Below are 16,245 nucleotides of genomic sequence, written 5' to 3'. Positions count from 1 at the left end.
AACAATATAGTGAGGAATATATTAAGATGAATATGGCCATATGCCAATTTTTCCCCCTCATAAGTAAGATCCTTGTTTACCAAATGTTCGGTTTTGGTTATGTCACTATAAAAATCAAGCAGCTGGTAATTCAGGCTTGATTAGCAGGTCTCCAGTTTTGATTAGTAAATTACTGTAGTAATCAAGGTTAATTCTCATTTCAGAGCTATGCCACAGATTTTATTTCTTCCAGACAACTGGATTTATCATTCTGGAGAAGGAATATTTTAATAAATATTACAAAAATATCCAGAAATAGATGAAAAAAACGGATCCAAAGGGGCTTTGAAAAAATGGGGAATCAGAGCAGAAATGCTGCTCAAACATGAAACAGTTAATTTCCTAGGAATAAAATTTGAAGCTGCAATTTTGCAGTAGATTTCCACATAATATATGCAGAGATTGCATTGCTAATTCCTTTTACCTAGTGTTTCTATTTCTATCTTTAAAAATTGTTTTCTTTGGATCTTCATCTTTCATTTTAAAATAAAAAAAAAAGTATACAGAGAGGCTTAAAAAGAAGCCCAAGAGACCATTATTAGTATAAAGATAAACAGTAGAATGGATTCTAACTGAGCCAGAAAACATCACTGTAGAATTTACATAAAATTTAGTTTTCTACCAAACATATTGCACATCCAGTTCCAGCTCATCTCATAATGAATATTCAAGCTTTCGAATGACCCACATGTCCCATAAGTGAGCAAGAGTCCCCAAAAGCCATCATTGTTGTTGAAGAGGCACAATATTAAAAAACACTGAGAATTCATTAGGGATTTTTTTTTTCCATGAAACTTTTACAAAATCTTTAGCCTGCAAATGCTGCGATTATTTGAGCATACAAGTCTGTCAGGGATTTGAGGCTGGATAAAAAATTCTTATATGGTTTTTAATTAGGATGATATTATTATTTTCTAGTCATAATTCTGGGTCAGATTCTGTGTATCTTTCTCACATCACTTTTGTATAATTAGAGCCTAAATTATCTAAAATAAATATGAAGTTTTGCTTTATCTACTCAGTACTGCATGCTTTTCCCAGATAGGAAGAATAGGCAATTTTCATATCTACCATAATATTCCACCCAAAATATTGAGATAAATTTCTCCCCAATAATACAGAAAGAATTGACTAAAGAAGCCCTACAATATGTGTATATAAAGACAAATTACTGAAAATTCAGTAAAGCTGAATTCAGTATAAAATTATGCAATTCCTATGTCCTTTGAGGAAAAAGAATACCAAAACCACAAACCCCAAATCCCTTTTCTAGAGAAAACATGCCATGTCCTTTTGTAAAAGGCTGGGGAGGAACCTGGAATTTACTTCTGTTTCCATATTCCACTGGACTAATTTTGCTATGCGCAGTTTCCTCGTGCCAGTGGAAATGGGGGTTTTGAATCGGACCAGGTTCTTGTGTGCTCCTAATTCAGCACCTTGTTCCTGATGATGGCAAACAGAAAATGCTGCAGAAGGTTCCTTGCCAGTGCTAGAAAGTCAATAGCTGTCTTAGGGCCTGAAGCGAGGAGATCCTTATCCTTCCTGCCTCTCTCCCTTTATAAAGAAGCCCTAGATATTTAACATTAGGTCTTATCTGCATGGTTCATTTACAGCCCTGCATCTAATGACCCAAACATTGGCAGAAAGTGGAAAGCAATCTGATCTATGAACACTTATTTAAGATTAACACTTTGTTAGAATAACAATCAATTTGAGTGGAAGGTAAGCATATACAGGCTGGATTTACTGAGTATGTTGAGACTTGTCTCACTTTCACACATCAGCAACTTAGAAAACCCCAAAATTTGCAAGAGAAGAGGAGAAAAACATTTTCAGGCAGAAATCCTGTAAAACAAATGTTATACTATGGGGGGAAACATGTGTGTGCTTTTTGCAGTCTGTATTATACATGCAAGACAAGATTCACCTGGGGAAGGAAGGGGTGGGGTGTGGGGGGAGCAATTGCAACCAAGCCCTGCATTAATAGGGGACTTCCACAGATTTCTGGCTGGTCTCCAGCAGTACAACAGCTCCTGAATCTGGCAGGTTTTACTCATTGCTTTTGCGCATGTTTTTATTTTTGGCTTTGGCTTTCCTCTCCTTTGCAGCTCTTCCAAGTTCCACAGGAGGAAGCACACAGCTGTCCTTCCTCAGGAGCTGCACAGGAGACAGCGGCCCCTGGAACCACCTCTCCCACCAGCACTTCTGATGCAGGCACGTACAAAGAGCTTGAGCTACACCCCCAGCTCCTCTCCTGGCCAAACTGATTCCCCAAACTGGTGAATTATAACCAGCAGCTTCCAGGCTGTGGTTGCAGCATGGATAAAGATACATTTGAGGATATTAACAAAATTCAGAATAACATTCAAAACTACAGCCCCCCAGAAGTTTTGTGTCGCCCTAGTGGGAGATAAAAACCTTGAATGGGAAAGAAGAACCGCCTCTAGACCCCTTGCATATAGAGACAGGGTGGCCAACAACTGACTCTGCTGGGTATTCACCACCCTCTGTCAACATCCAAGCAATCAACATAAAGGGAATACAACCAGGGAGTCACTGCAATCTTGTTATTCCCTGCAGAACAATAGTTTTCATAAGAGCAGCCTGGCCTAGTGTAAATGAGAAAAGTCATAAGGTTTCTGGAAAGGTATTTATTTTATCCACAGGTAGGATTGCAACACTGAATGTGATAGTCTCTATTTAGGGTGATTAATAATATGTTATGTTGCTTATTTTGAGTAAAGACTATAGGCCAACTCCTGCCCTGGCTCAAATCCCATTGAATCAATTGTTTAGCCTAAAAAATGGATTACAGGATGTGGCTATAATTTATGCATATAAAAATGCAGAGGATTTTACTTTAGGAACAGTGATTTTTATTTCTGTGCACTACAGTAGTGCTTGAACCCAAGATGCTTCTCTCAGGACAGTATCCAAATGCACAGGAATTCCAGGCAGGGGCTGTACCCCAAAGAGTCTTTGATCCAGGCAAAAGACAAGTGACAGCAAACAGATGGGGAGAGGGGCAGAAATGACAAGGTAACTGGGAGATAATTACGATCACTATGCAGTCACAGCACATCAGCTGCTTAACCACGATCATTTTTTTAAGGTGTCACAGCAGAGGAGAGTTTTAAGGGAGGATGTGAAGAAGGGCAAGTGTAGTAGATTCTTATAGGAGTGGACCCTTGCAGAAGAAAACAAAATGACTACAGCCCAAAATTTAATAAATCAAAATTTCCAACAAAAATCTATTGTGAGTGGTGGATACACATTGATCTGTCATTACCTTATGGGTGTTAGAGGGGAAAACACTGTTAAAAACTCTGTTAGAGAGTCTTGGGAGAGCCTTTGTAGGCCTTAATATGTCCATAGGACATTTTTGGCTTCAAGAGGAAAGAAGGAGCTGATGAAAAGGTCCACAGTGGAAAAGGGAAAGGATAAAATATGAACATTGCAAATGGACCCCTGCAGTGGAGTCAGAGAGAATGGGCAAGGTGTGTGTCTGCCAAGGCTGGAGAAACTGGGACTCAGTGCCTAATTGAAATGGGCTTCAGTATTGGCTTGTGCTTGTCAAAAGGTCAGACATGAAGTACAAAAATCAGATGGTTTGTCCTAGCGAGCATAAATCTAGAGAGAAATATGTAGAAAGACATAATGTATAGAAAGACACAAGATCTGGAAAAAAAGCAGGCCTAGAACCTGAGATGATGGTGCTAAAACAGTGATCACAAGTTAAGTTTTTGTTTTGCAAGACATTGCTGGCATGAGAGTCCTTGCACTTAAAAAGGGGAAACACTTCTGAGACTTGCTATACCTTAGGACATGAGCAAAGTATATGGAAAAGTGAGAAGAAAAGAAGACAAAAAGAACAAAAACTCCTCTTTAAACGTTGTATGTCTTCTTGGTTTACTTTTTCTCCATACAAAGTTAGTAAGGCTTACAGTTCAATAAATAAACCACTGAAAACAAACCAATTTTTTTGTCACACATATAAGCTCAAATTTTGTGTGTCGTTGTGGGAACTGAATAAAAGAAACCTAGGCATGGAACTGCTTACACAAACTTGTAGGAGTAACTTTTGGACAGCCTGAGCAGTTGCAACTCCAATCTTACTGTGAGCAAAAATAGAAAGGACACTGTGCATGCTACTGCAAAGCAATTTTTATATTATAAATATGTTTAGGTGCTATCTAAATTACCACCAGAGCTCTGACCTTGATTACAAATGATCATAAAGTAAAGAATACTTTGAAGTGCCCCAAACTGTAGATCAAAATGCTTGTATATTCATCACTTTGACTAAGATCCAGCCAAGATTTTCTTGGCTAATAAAGACTGTAAATTAAATAGAAAACAGGCCCAGTAAGGAGAGGTCATGGCTGCTTTTTTAAATGCTTACAGTCCTTTAGGGCAGGATGTCTGTGCTGCTTTAATTGTTTAGAGTTTCACTTTCTGCCATGGGAGCTGCAAATGTGCAAGCCTCTGCCTCATAATGCTGCAATATAAACCTCCATTTAAACTTGATGGGTCCCTTCTCATTGGAGTTTTATTTTCCAGGCACTTTTGTGATGTGCTCTTTTATGAGCAGTGTGAATAAATATGATGGCAATATTACCTATGCAAATGGGCAGAACTAAAATGTCTAGGGTTGAGAAAAAAAACAACAAAAACTCTGTTTTAAAACAGAACCAGAAGACCCAAAACACCAGCTACATTTTTCTTATTTTAATAATGAGTTTGTTCTTGCCAGTCAGCATTTCTCTGCAGTACAAACTACCCACGATCTGATTGGCAAAGTGTGAAAGTGAACCTAATTTCAGTCTTATTTTGATTCTTCCTCAGTGTGTAGATGTGTGACCACCCTGGGGCTGCTCAGCAATTCTAACTTTTGGTTGGATCAGATGCTTTCCCATCCAGTCCACGTGGAGAAGCTGCCTGGCTGTGCCTGATAGTGTGCAAACAAATATCCTGTTGTATGGGTACCTAGGATTTATCACACCATCCCCAGCAGGGGTTATGAGCAGAGCTCTACCTTCCCTAATGAGCAGATTTTGATTGTTTGAGGACTCTCCAATGAATCAACTTTTCCAAAGTCTTGAATGCCACTCAAAGGAAACATCCTTCGGGATCATGGCCTTTAAATATAGGAGAAATTCCCACTTCTAATTCTGCTGGAAGTGGACCTCCCCAGACTTTAAATGGTTTCTATATTTAAGTGATAAAATCATTGTGACTCACCAGAGCAGGACATTGGATGGTCTCAGATTCTGTCATTTGGTTTGCCTGAAAAGGAGCCAAGAATGAAGATTCACAAAGCAGATTATGGATTTGGTACATCTCAGTGAAAACACGTGATTGTTAGAAAAAAGTGAGCTGTCAGCTCTTGGTGATAGTCATGCAAGGGGTGAAAATGGAAGGGCAGGAGATGGGAGAGCTTGAATGCATTGTGTGCTGCTGGTAAAACACCCCATCCTCAGTTATACCAAATTAAAATTTCAATTGTGCTAGAATCACACTACACTAAAGTGCAGATTTCTCAGGACTAGCCCAGAGATTAAGCTGTAACTAATTAGGATGTCATGATATTATTAGGTTCAAGACACTCTTTTGGGGGAGGATAGTGCGCAGAAAATAGACAATAGCCAGCACTTCACCGGATAGCACAGCTTCTCTGTAAAAGTCACATTGCTCCTACTGATTTTTTCCTAACCTCTAAGCTGAGGGTTGGCCAGGTTCTGTTTTTTAGTTGCATTACTGTAAGTGTGCAAAAAAAAGTCCAATGAATTGATGAGGGTTTTGTAAAAAAATACAACAACAAAAACCAAAAACCACTGAAGTCACAAATGAGACATTTCTATGTTCCCTGTATTATGCACTGTGCTTTTTCTTTCCCTCCTTCCTTGCCACGTTCCTTTCCCAACCTCTGTACTTATTTTATTCCATCCTCTTCTACCCATTCTTATTGATGTTTTTTATGGCTTTGGGTGGGTGGTTAACTGGCATTAGGAAGAAAAGCCATACAAAAACATATCCACATATAGTACCAGCCAGAGCACCTGCCTCCTTTCTCTCAGTTACCTCAATGTCCTTATGAAACAAGCTATATATTTATTATTTAAACAATATTAAACAGTAGGGAAAAAAAAAGAGAACAGTGTGGTTTCCTACAGAAAGAGAAAAGGAGCAGTTAAATGAGTACCTTAATTTCTTGCTATTGAGAAGCTGTTACTATAACAAACAGCAGCAAGACTTTTAAATTAGGCCTCTGGAACAAAGCATTCCAGTGTCACTTTTACATTAGTGATTGCAGTTGATGTCATTTTCACAAAACAAAATTATAACCAGAATGGATATTTCAGGTCAGAGTGCCACAAAGAGTATATAGATACATTTCCATCAATAAATCTGCCCTCTTCCTGCCCTGACATAAGCGTTCAACCCCTTGTGATTGACGTTTTTACCACTAAATTATACTATGTCTGCTTCTAGAAGAAATGTCTCCATTACAAAATTAGCTAACCATCAACATAACATAAAATAACTTCAACATGGTGTCATTTCACAAGAATATTGATTCTCACAGACTTACTGGATTAAATCCTGGTTTCCCATAAAAGGAGCAGCCATTATGTCTTTGGAGGACAGAAAAATATATGTCGTGGAAAGATGTATATTGGGGTGATTAAAACTTCATTGCTGAGCTCAGAAGCACAAGATTTTGTCCTGTGGCAATCTGAAATTAAGAAAATGGTCAAATGATACATAAGAACAAGGCTAAAAAGCAGCTACAAGTCTTTCATTTTATTTTCCTCTGCTGGAAGATACTTTTGACTATTGGATGACCACAGGAAAAGTCATCAGTTATTCTAGACTGACTACTGAGTCTGCCAAAATCTTTTCAAGACCTAGTGGTAGCTTTTCCTTCATTTACCTCACCTTTAGTGCTAATGTCTCTTACCTCACAGGATGTTTTGACTAATACCTGAAAAGACTTTGAAATTCTTAGCTGAGCAAAGGTATTTAAGGGCAAACAATCACAATATGTAGCTGTAGTTTCTTTGTATATCAAAGTTCTAGAAAGAAATCTCTTAGAAAAGAGATTTTTATTATGGCCTTCTCTACTCTGTTTTTGTAAGTCTTGCCCTGTATTTAGCATTGAAATAACAATGGGCTAAACTCATTTTGAGCAGAACTTTGTGATTTTAATGAAATTATATTAGGGATAAATTTGGCCAAATTCTCTGTGGTGACCTGCATATCAGAAAAGTTCCTAAAGGAGAAAATATGACCACAACTCACTCAAGTTACACAAAGTATTTGGAGTTTCAGCCTGATTTCTTCAAATGCAGATGAAAAGCTATGTCTCCATCAAGTGAGGCCAATGTGAATTGTTGTACACACTGTGCTGTCCTGAGGCTCCTGCTCTGCTCAGGCTGGTGGTGTGCTCAGAGAACAGGAGTGAACAGCTGCCAGATTTCTCAATTTCCATCAAGCACTTGTCATTTTTCTTCATCATGGAATGAGAGTTTACAACCCCACTGGTGCTGCACTTCCTTGCAGAGGAGAGCTGGGTGCCATGCCAGCTCCAAGAGCTCTCAGCAAGAGGTGTAGGAAAACTGGGGAAGCAGCAGGCTGCTGGGGGAGATGGCAATCCCAGTGTCCAGGGCAGGGGGCTGTCTTAGGGTGGAAATGGGGGTGTGTGTTCCATCACCATCTGTCAGAAGTGGGGCAGTTCTCTCTCTTCATGGGGCAGTTTTTTCTTTCTCTCTCCCACAGCCAATCCTCCCTGCAGGAGATCTCTGCTGTCCATGGCCACTGAGTGTCCCTGCAGGGCTGATCCAATCCCATCATCCCATGGGGAGATGCTGCGCCCAGGGGAGGAGCCAAGCATTCCTACCTGGATCCAATCTGAGCTTTGGGACAGCCCAGCAGCCTTTGCCCAGTGCATTGCCAGAGGAGCAGCTTCTGCTGCCCTGCATGGCCAGAGGGAGCCCAGGCCCATCTCCAGCAGCCCTGGAGCTGCAGAGGAAAACTCCCCCCTTGTGCAGGATCCCTGCTCCAGCAGAGCCACAGCTGGCACTGCAGGAGGGCTGAGCCCCCATGGATGGGGCTGTGCCACCCCCTGACACACAGGGGACAGGGCATGGTCTGACTCTGGCAGGGTTTATTTGTACTCTTGCATTTGTATTTTTAATTTTCCTAGTAAAGAACTGTTATTCCTACTCCCATATCTTTGCCCGAGAGCCCCTGAATTTCAAAATTATAATAATTTGGTGGGAGGGAGCTTACATGTTCCATTTCAGGGGAGGTTCCTGCCCTCCTCAGCAGACATCTGTCTTTTCAAACCAAGACAGGGTATTCCTTGAGAAGCAAAGCCCCCATCCTTTGACCACACCTTGTGCAGGTTTGTGGGGTAAGGGCACACATGGGGTTCTGCTCAGCAGCTCCCTCTCATCCTAGCTCTGTGTGGCAGGGAAAAGGAGCACTTCACCTTGGGAGAGTCAGTCTGTGGCTGCCTGCTGGTGAAGGATAGTCTGTCACCATTCATCCCTGCCCATTAAGGCTCGGAGAGGGCAATGTTACCAGTCTCTGCCCATTCAATCCTTTTTTGTTGGCACATTACTATTTTATCATTTTGATCTTCTCCCTACTGAAGATAAAAGACACCATGGGCGGGATTCACGAATGACTACCGTTATTTATCGACCCAGGACTTTTTGAACATTTTTTCCCCTCTGATTCATGAACCACTTTTCCATATTCGAAAAGCAGTTCATAAATCGTTCAGCACCAGCAGAAATTAATAATAATGAATTCATTTACATAAAAGGACTCATCCTGCCAGTTGCTGATAATATTTGAAATCAGAACCTTGTCGGCAAACAGGATTTTTGCTGGCAGTGCAGGAAATAATCTTTTGTTTATAAATTAATTAAAATATACTTTTCCTCTGCTTTTTAGAGCTGCTGTGGGGATATGTTGCATTGGGCAATACATTATGCATTTTCTTTTCCGTTTTGGTTTTTTTTTTTCTTAAAAAATGGTATTGCCTAGAATGGAAAAGGGGATACTTGGTAGCATTAAGATTCAGATTTTAAGAGAGAGTAATGTGTTTTGATTTGTTTTAATGTTTTGAGTGAGGGTTTCTTCCTAAGCCATTGGCAGCTGCATTTCACAAGGGTCGGTTTGAATGTATTCTTTCCTGTGGATCCATCTGTGTTCAGTCCTCTCCTCCCTAAGTCTCATCCTGAGTTTCAAAATCAAGTGAACTTAAAATCATAACAAGAACCTCCCACGTTTCCTCTGAACTGAAACCCACGGGTTTCACATGATTCTGATGCAAAGCTATCTATAATCAGTCCCAGGTTTATTTTTGGAAAGGAAGGGTGACCCTGAGTGAACACTTCCACAATGCCAGTCAAGGGGTAGAATGTGTGAATGGATGTTTAATGCCATGCTTTGCCACATGAGTACTGTGTGTGCTTCATTAGATCTGAATGCCCCAAGGCAGTGCCCCTTCCCCAGGACCAGATTTACATCACTTACCCAAATGAGAAGCTCATGGCCTTGCTGTGCTGTGGGAGAAATTTCACAGAAAAATAACATTTCCAAGCGCACCCCATAAATTTTCCTTTGGATCACCAGCCCAGCAGAGCCAGCACCACACACCCCTCACCTCAGAGCTTTCCTGGCTGCCCTCAGACTCCTCCAGGTGATTCCATGTGCCAGGGAGATCCAGAGCTCCTGTGAAGCATCTTCTCTCCCCGTGTGCTCTTCATGGAGACTCCGTGCCTGCAGCAGAGTTCAGCTTCCAGGTCAGAGCTCAAGCCTACAAGGTGTGCACAGCAATAGCCAACACTGCTACATTTTCAGTTGCTCTTTGCATTCAGGCCCAGCTCTTTGCAGAGAAAGCCAAAGACCCCATGCATGCTGCTTTTCTAAGTCACACACGAGAGCACTCAGGGAGATTTGCAAGGAGGGAAAGGAAATAACCATATGAAGATCTTACACAAAAAAATTAGCCTAATTACCTCTTAATATTTTGAAAAGACTAAAGCACTTGAGTGTCAAGTATCATTGCAAATGAGTGGAAATATTTCTTAGCTTGTTTATTTCTTTATGTACAGCACCACTATTGGAAATTGGGATATGGGAAATGATTTGATGGTATATACAATTTTTTAGCCTTGGAATTTGTCATTTGGTACTCTGATTTTTATTTGTATTTAAGCTTTTCCTTGGAAAACACAGAACTGAATGCTATCACAAAGACTAGAAGTTGGAAATGTGTATTATTAGTCTGATCTGCATCCTATGTATGTGTAGGGCTTCAATAGAAAAACCACTTTTAAAAACAACAACAAAAGGCCTGAATTGTCTGTTTCTACTTTTGCTCTTAATTGGTGACATCTGGGTTTGTTGGTATTGAATGAAACTTTTATTTTGTGTTTTTGAGAAGGAAGAGTTGGCTGACTAGTTGTCTTTATATGGTTTAATTTCCTCTCATGTCCCCTTCTCTTTCATTTCACTGTTTGAAGACTTCTAAGGTAAATAATAAGGGAGCCAAAAGAGCTCTCCAGACAATTCACTGGACTGTTCTGAGCTGAACCACTTACCTGGAGCATGGACCTGGGCAGCTCACTTCAACTTTATGTCTTCATCTGGAAAAGAGAGTTAATGATTCACTTAGAAAACTTTTGATTATGTTCACCAAAATCATGATATAAATCTAATATATTATCCTATTAGTATTCAGATCACCTTTTCCATGTAAGCTTCTAGGCAACAAATGGTATTTAGCTTCTCCAGTCTGCTTGATGTAAATTTGGGAAATTATTGATATTACCAGTTACTGCCAGTTTATACCAGTGTGTGACCAGAAACAGCCTATCACAGGGTTGTCATGGCTGTATTTGCTACATTTGATGCTTGGCTTTAGCAACTTTTTATGGACTTCAGTAAAAGAAGGAGATAGAAAAAGGAGAATATTTGGATGTGGATCAGAAAACAGAAACTGGAATCAAGCTTCTCAGCAGAAATCATCTGAGGGAGAGACATTTTACTCTCTGTGGCAGTAAAATGACATGCTAAGCAGACTGAAAGCAACATTCATAATTTTAGGAGCCCACTTTCCTCAGTGCATAAATTCAAGACATTGAGATTGTGACGGCTAAAGCATTTAGAGAGGTGATTGTGACAAGGACAGGAGAGAGGAGGGCTCCTGGATCATACTGTCAGTAACACCAAGTGAGACTGCATTCACTACTGGAGAGGAGACAGCAAACTGGGAAATAATTTCAGCTTAAGGTTCCCCAAAATACATTCCTGTCCGAGCAAGGGAGCTGCCAAGTGGAGGCTGCAAACAGAGCTGGGGCTTTAGCTGACTGTGAGACCCTGATTCTTCACAACCCTCAGCTGCACAAGGATCTTCAGCAATATGCAAGTTCCTGCACACTAGACAGGCTTTGGAAAACATCCTACTGCAAGTGAAACTGAACTATAAAAATGTATCAGCCTGAATCAATGAATGAATGAATGAATGCCTGTCAGGACTTGCAAAGAGCCACAAAGTCCTGATCCCTGCAGGAGCTGCAGATGTTGCTGGAAGCCACTGCTAATAAGAAGCCAAGTCTGTTGCTGGAGCTGCTCAGCACCTCTGAGGATTTGGCCTTCAATTTGAGCAGCCCACAGACCCTAGAGCCCAATCCTAGGAGGCTCCTGAATAAGCTTTAGGAGGGGGAAAAATCTGAGGCAAGCTTTCAACCTTCTCAATGAGTTTTAGTAAGGATCTTCAAAGTTATTTTCGTGAGGGAAAGGGATGGAAAAGTAACTTGCTTAAAGGAAATCTGAAAATCTGGGTTCTGTTCCTGTCCTTTCCAAACATAGCAACAAAGTTTTCAGGAATGGCCAGGTCACAAAAGCAAGTTGGAAATGAAAAATATAATAAAGGCAGAAGACTTATTGTGAGAATAAATACATAAATGCAATCATGGCAAATGATTCTGTTACTAATTTTCACACTTCTGAAAAAAATATTCATGTTTTTCATTTAGCATATAATCCCAAGATTTTAAAACATGAGGTAGACTTTTTGTCAAGCTCTTGCCAAGCACAGGAGATCCTACCACATGGTCTAAGTAGAAAGTACTGTAGGGCATATAAAGCTAATGGGAAGTTTTAAGAAGCAATTGGTATATGGATTTTTGTTTCTTTTCTAGCTTCTTTATTTTGCTTGATAAACTGGAGAGCCATAGCCATGAGATGCCAAATGTCTTACCATTAGGTTCCAGGGAGAAATCCCTGACTCCTTTCTGCACCAGGGCTTGAATCTCTAGTAAAAATATTATAACCTTCATTCAGTACATGCACTGCTCCAAACTTTGACAGATCATCAATTGGATTTCCCAAAATTCTGAAAACAGACTAAATATCCATGAGACTAGGAAAAAAAAATCAAAGAAACAAGAATGTGAAACCCCCAGCATACTTGGGTTCTTTATATTCACATGATGACTTCTGAATGTTCAGGGATTAAGTCTTAAGGTATATTTTTGGGATCACACTTTCAAGCTTCCTACATAATCATGAGACCTAGAAAGTTTTGTTTTACCTTTAAAAAAAATTGTTTTTGCATTTGTAGGAGCTGAGGGTTTAAATAAAGCATCAAATACCTCGAAGTTCATGATGAAATAGTAAGAACTGGCAAAGCTGCCTATGATAACAAGCAAAACTCATTTCAGAAGCTAGTAGAGGAGAAGGAATAAAGTACAGTTCAAGACAGGAGAAGGTTTTGAAATGTTACCAGTTTGGAAAGGTAGCATGTTTTCATTAGATTGGCACTGATGTGAATGGCTATCTCAGCTTTTCATGCCCAGGTGTGATTTTTTTTGTGGGCTTCTCTGAGACTAAACCACTCACTACCTATTTCAGTCCATTCCCACTATTTCAGATTGTATTTCTCTTTTGCATTCTATTATTTTTTTAAATTTTTCTGTCAGAATTTTCCACTGAAAATAGGAAACTCCTATTGCCTCCTTTGTTACCTTGAGTCTGGCATGGTGCAGAGCTATGGAGAGGCTCCAGCACAGCTCCTCCTCCTGCAGAGCACAGGTTCCCACCCTTGGCAGAGGGAATGCTGCCCTGCCCTGCCCTGCCTGCTCCATTTGCTGTGATCCACCTCTTCCCAAGCCATGGGACATCCCTGGGTGAGAGAACTCTCCTCAGAAGCCAGTCAGACCCTGTGGTGTTTCCCAATGAGCTGGAAGGAAGGTTACTCTTTTTGTGATGCAGCTTTTACCTGAGAAAGCAAAGAGCCCTTCTGCCCAGCCCCTGCTTCCAACAGGAAAGGAGGAGGATAAAGGAATGGGGAAAGAGCAGAGGGGAAAGAGGAAAGGGGAAAGAGGAAAAAGGAAAGAGATCTCTGTGTGGCTGGCATCTCACACTAGTGCCACTGTAAACTGTCTGCATTTGAAGCTGCCAGGCAGGCATCAGAACAGGCAGAAATGGCAAGTTGGAAGGATCAGCCAGAGCAGGGCTTCCCAAACATTCTTGAACTGTCTGATTAATACCAACTCTCAAAATTTCTCAGATATTCCAGACACCAGGTTTCTCCCTGTGCCAAAAGGGCCATTATTTCTAAGGACCTCTACCTTCAACCACTTGCAAAGTGAGAGGACCTCACCTCTACTCCTCACAAAGACAGACATTATTGAATCTGTTCTTAAAATCTCTTTGGCATGACACAACAGAATTACCTTCTAGGGAGCTACTTCCAGTGCTTCACAGCAGGAAACTCTGGCCAGATCCTTCACAGAACAGCATCTCTGTTTTCCCCAGCAGACAGGAAAGAAAATGGAAGGCAGCTCTATTTTCTTCTCCTTGCTTGCTTTTGCTTCTCCATTCAGCTCCAAGCAGTGTCTTGAAAGATATGGAGTGGTACTCTGGTGTATCTAGAACAGAAAGTTTCTGTCAAGCACTAGGACAAAAACCCAAAGCACAGCAAATAGAAATTGTGATTTAAACGAACTGGAACACTTCATTTCACAGCCAGAAGAGAGGAATCTTGGGTTTAACGAATTATTTTATAAGCTCTTTCAAATTCAAGAAGGGTTACATAGTAAATGATGGATGTATTTTTCTTAAATAAATCCATGTATTTATTTATTTGATACTTTCAATAGATGTTTTAGATATAGGATTATATGATAACCAGCTCTAAGATTCTATAAATTTATGTAATATTTACCTAAATTAGATATCTAGAAATGCCATGGAAGCTGCTTTCTACTTTTAAAGGTCACAAGTTTTACAGTTTTAAACCCCTGGTACAAAGATAGAAAGCATATGGTACATGTTTTAATAGGACTTTTTAAAAATTTGAGATACTGAAGAATATAATCAGGCATCTAACATCATTTAATATCTCAGTTCCTTAAAGACAGATTACAGCTGTGTCAGAGAAGTGAAAAATAGAAATGGACACAAATTCTAAGACAAGGTGTGGCTGATGAGGGCATTGATGACCTCAGTTCCACTACTGGATCAAGGTAGCTGCTAGAGCAAATATAGAAATTCTTCCACTGGTGCAAAACCCAGCCTACCTCAGTTCTATCACAGTTCTATCCCCCTTTTTGGATTACCAAAGACATACAGACACTGATCAAAGTATTGACCATATATATCAAAAAATAATATCACAATCATTATCATTAGACAATGAAAGTCAATGTTGTTTAGGTAGCAAGAGCATTAATTGTAGGATTATGAAAATCTGGGATGAACTATGGTGCAAATGATAAAGTATAAATTTAGAAAAAAAAAAATGATAACTACTTGAATTCATACAATACCAGGTGGCTCAAGAAATGCTGAGGGACTGCTACCTCCTAGTCTGTTTTCATTTACCAGTTCACTTTAGAAATGTTGAAGGATCTGTACATATCAGAAAATTGCTCACTCACTGAAACCAGCTATTTTTAAGGTTTTATTTAAGGGAGATAATGAATAAGACTAAATTGATACCAGGCATGAAGCAATTTTAACCAATACATTCAAAGTCTATAATACAAAATATTGGAAAATTATATGTACAGTAATCTCAAGTAATGAGATGTTAAAATTCCTTGGAACCCAGAAACTCTTCTATTCATTCTGTTCTTCTTCTTTCAACCTCACTGTGGGAGGCTCCATCTCTGACATCTTTATATATGATGTTCTCATTTCAAAATGCCACTGAACCTTCAAATGAACACTTGCCTACGATCTTTGAATTCAAAAAACCTTAAATCAAGGTTTTTATATTTTAGTGCACTCAGCCATAATATGCAGTGAAAGAATTTTGGTATTTAGTCTAGGTCTTATTTCAGAAGAAAGGAAAAGATGACTCTCAAAATGAAAACAATAGTTCAGTAGAATGAAATACCAGCAGTACTGGGTAATTTCTAGACAGGATGTTTCAAACATATACTGAAAAGTGAGGGAAATGAAAAACCCTTTAGAAAGTTAAATCTGGAGCAAAATACAGTATTTTTTTAAGATTTTCTCATATATTATCATGAAAGGATGAAAATAAAATGACATAGGGCAACCAGTGTGTGTACAGTACCTGGAGCCTGGCACCTACTCCCAGTGTTAGTGTCTGTGGGATTTGCATGAAGAGCTTTGAAGATCTCACTCCTGGTGGACATTAGGCAAGGCAAGCAAGGACAGCTTGATGCTCTGTGGTGGACACAAAATTACCATGAATGCACTTCTCTTATATGCTTTAAACCAACCCCTTTTTGCCATTGGGCTGTCAAGGTTTTAAAAGTTTTAAGTATTTTCTGAGGCCACTTGTTAGAGCAAACCTTCTATACTGCCCTTTGTTAATCACCTACACACACACACAATTCAATAGGACATAAACTAAACCAACTGGCTAAGCAATATGATGGAATGATGCAGATCTGCTACTAAAGTCTCAAGTCAACCTTGTGTTTCCTTTTTTGAGATAACCTCCCTGAGCAACCTGTTCCAGTGCCTCACCACACTCACAGTAAAATAATTCTTCCTAAATCTGTGCTACATTTTCCTTCTTTCCTCTGTACCCGTTAACCCTTGTCTTGTCACCACAGCTTCTGAGGAACAGTCCCTCTCCAGCTTCCCTGTAGGCCCCTTCAGACACTGGAATGTGGCTCTCAGGTCTCCACTCTCACTATGCTAAAG

The 16,245-nt window shown here is 39.9% G+C and overlaps 1 long non-coding RNA gene across 1 annotated transcript; it reads right to left on the bottom strand.

Moving 5' to 3' along the window:
• Window positions 1-6,662: 6,662 nt before the first annotated feature.
• On the bottom strand, window positions 6,663-13,875 carry LOC118691465 (uncharacterized). Its single transcript, XR_004981004.2, has 4 exons — window positions 13,797-13,875; window positions 10,659-10,703; window positions 9,719-9,871; window positions 6,663-6,775 (listed from the first exon to the last, which is right to left on the bottom strand). It is a non-coding gene; the product is annotated as an uncharacterized LOC118691465 (long non-coding RNA).
• Window positions 13,876-16,245: the final 2,370 nt, after the last annotated feature.

The sequence above is a fragment of the Molothrus ater genome, chromosome 12, assembly GCF_012460135.2.
Source record: "Molothrus ater isolate BHLD 08-10-18 breed brown headed cowbird chromosome 12, BPBGC_Mater_1.1, whole genome shotgun sequence".
Classification (NCBI taxonomy): Eukaryota; Metazoa; Chordata; class Aves; order Passeriformes; family Icteridae; genus Molothrus; species Molothrus ater.
The sequence above is the reverse complement of the archived record's forward strand: the minus strand, read 5'-3'. Positions and strand labels throughout refer to the sequence as shown.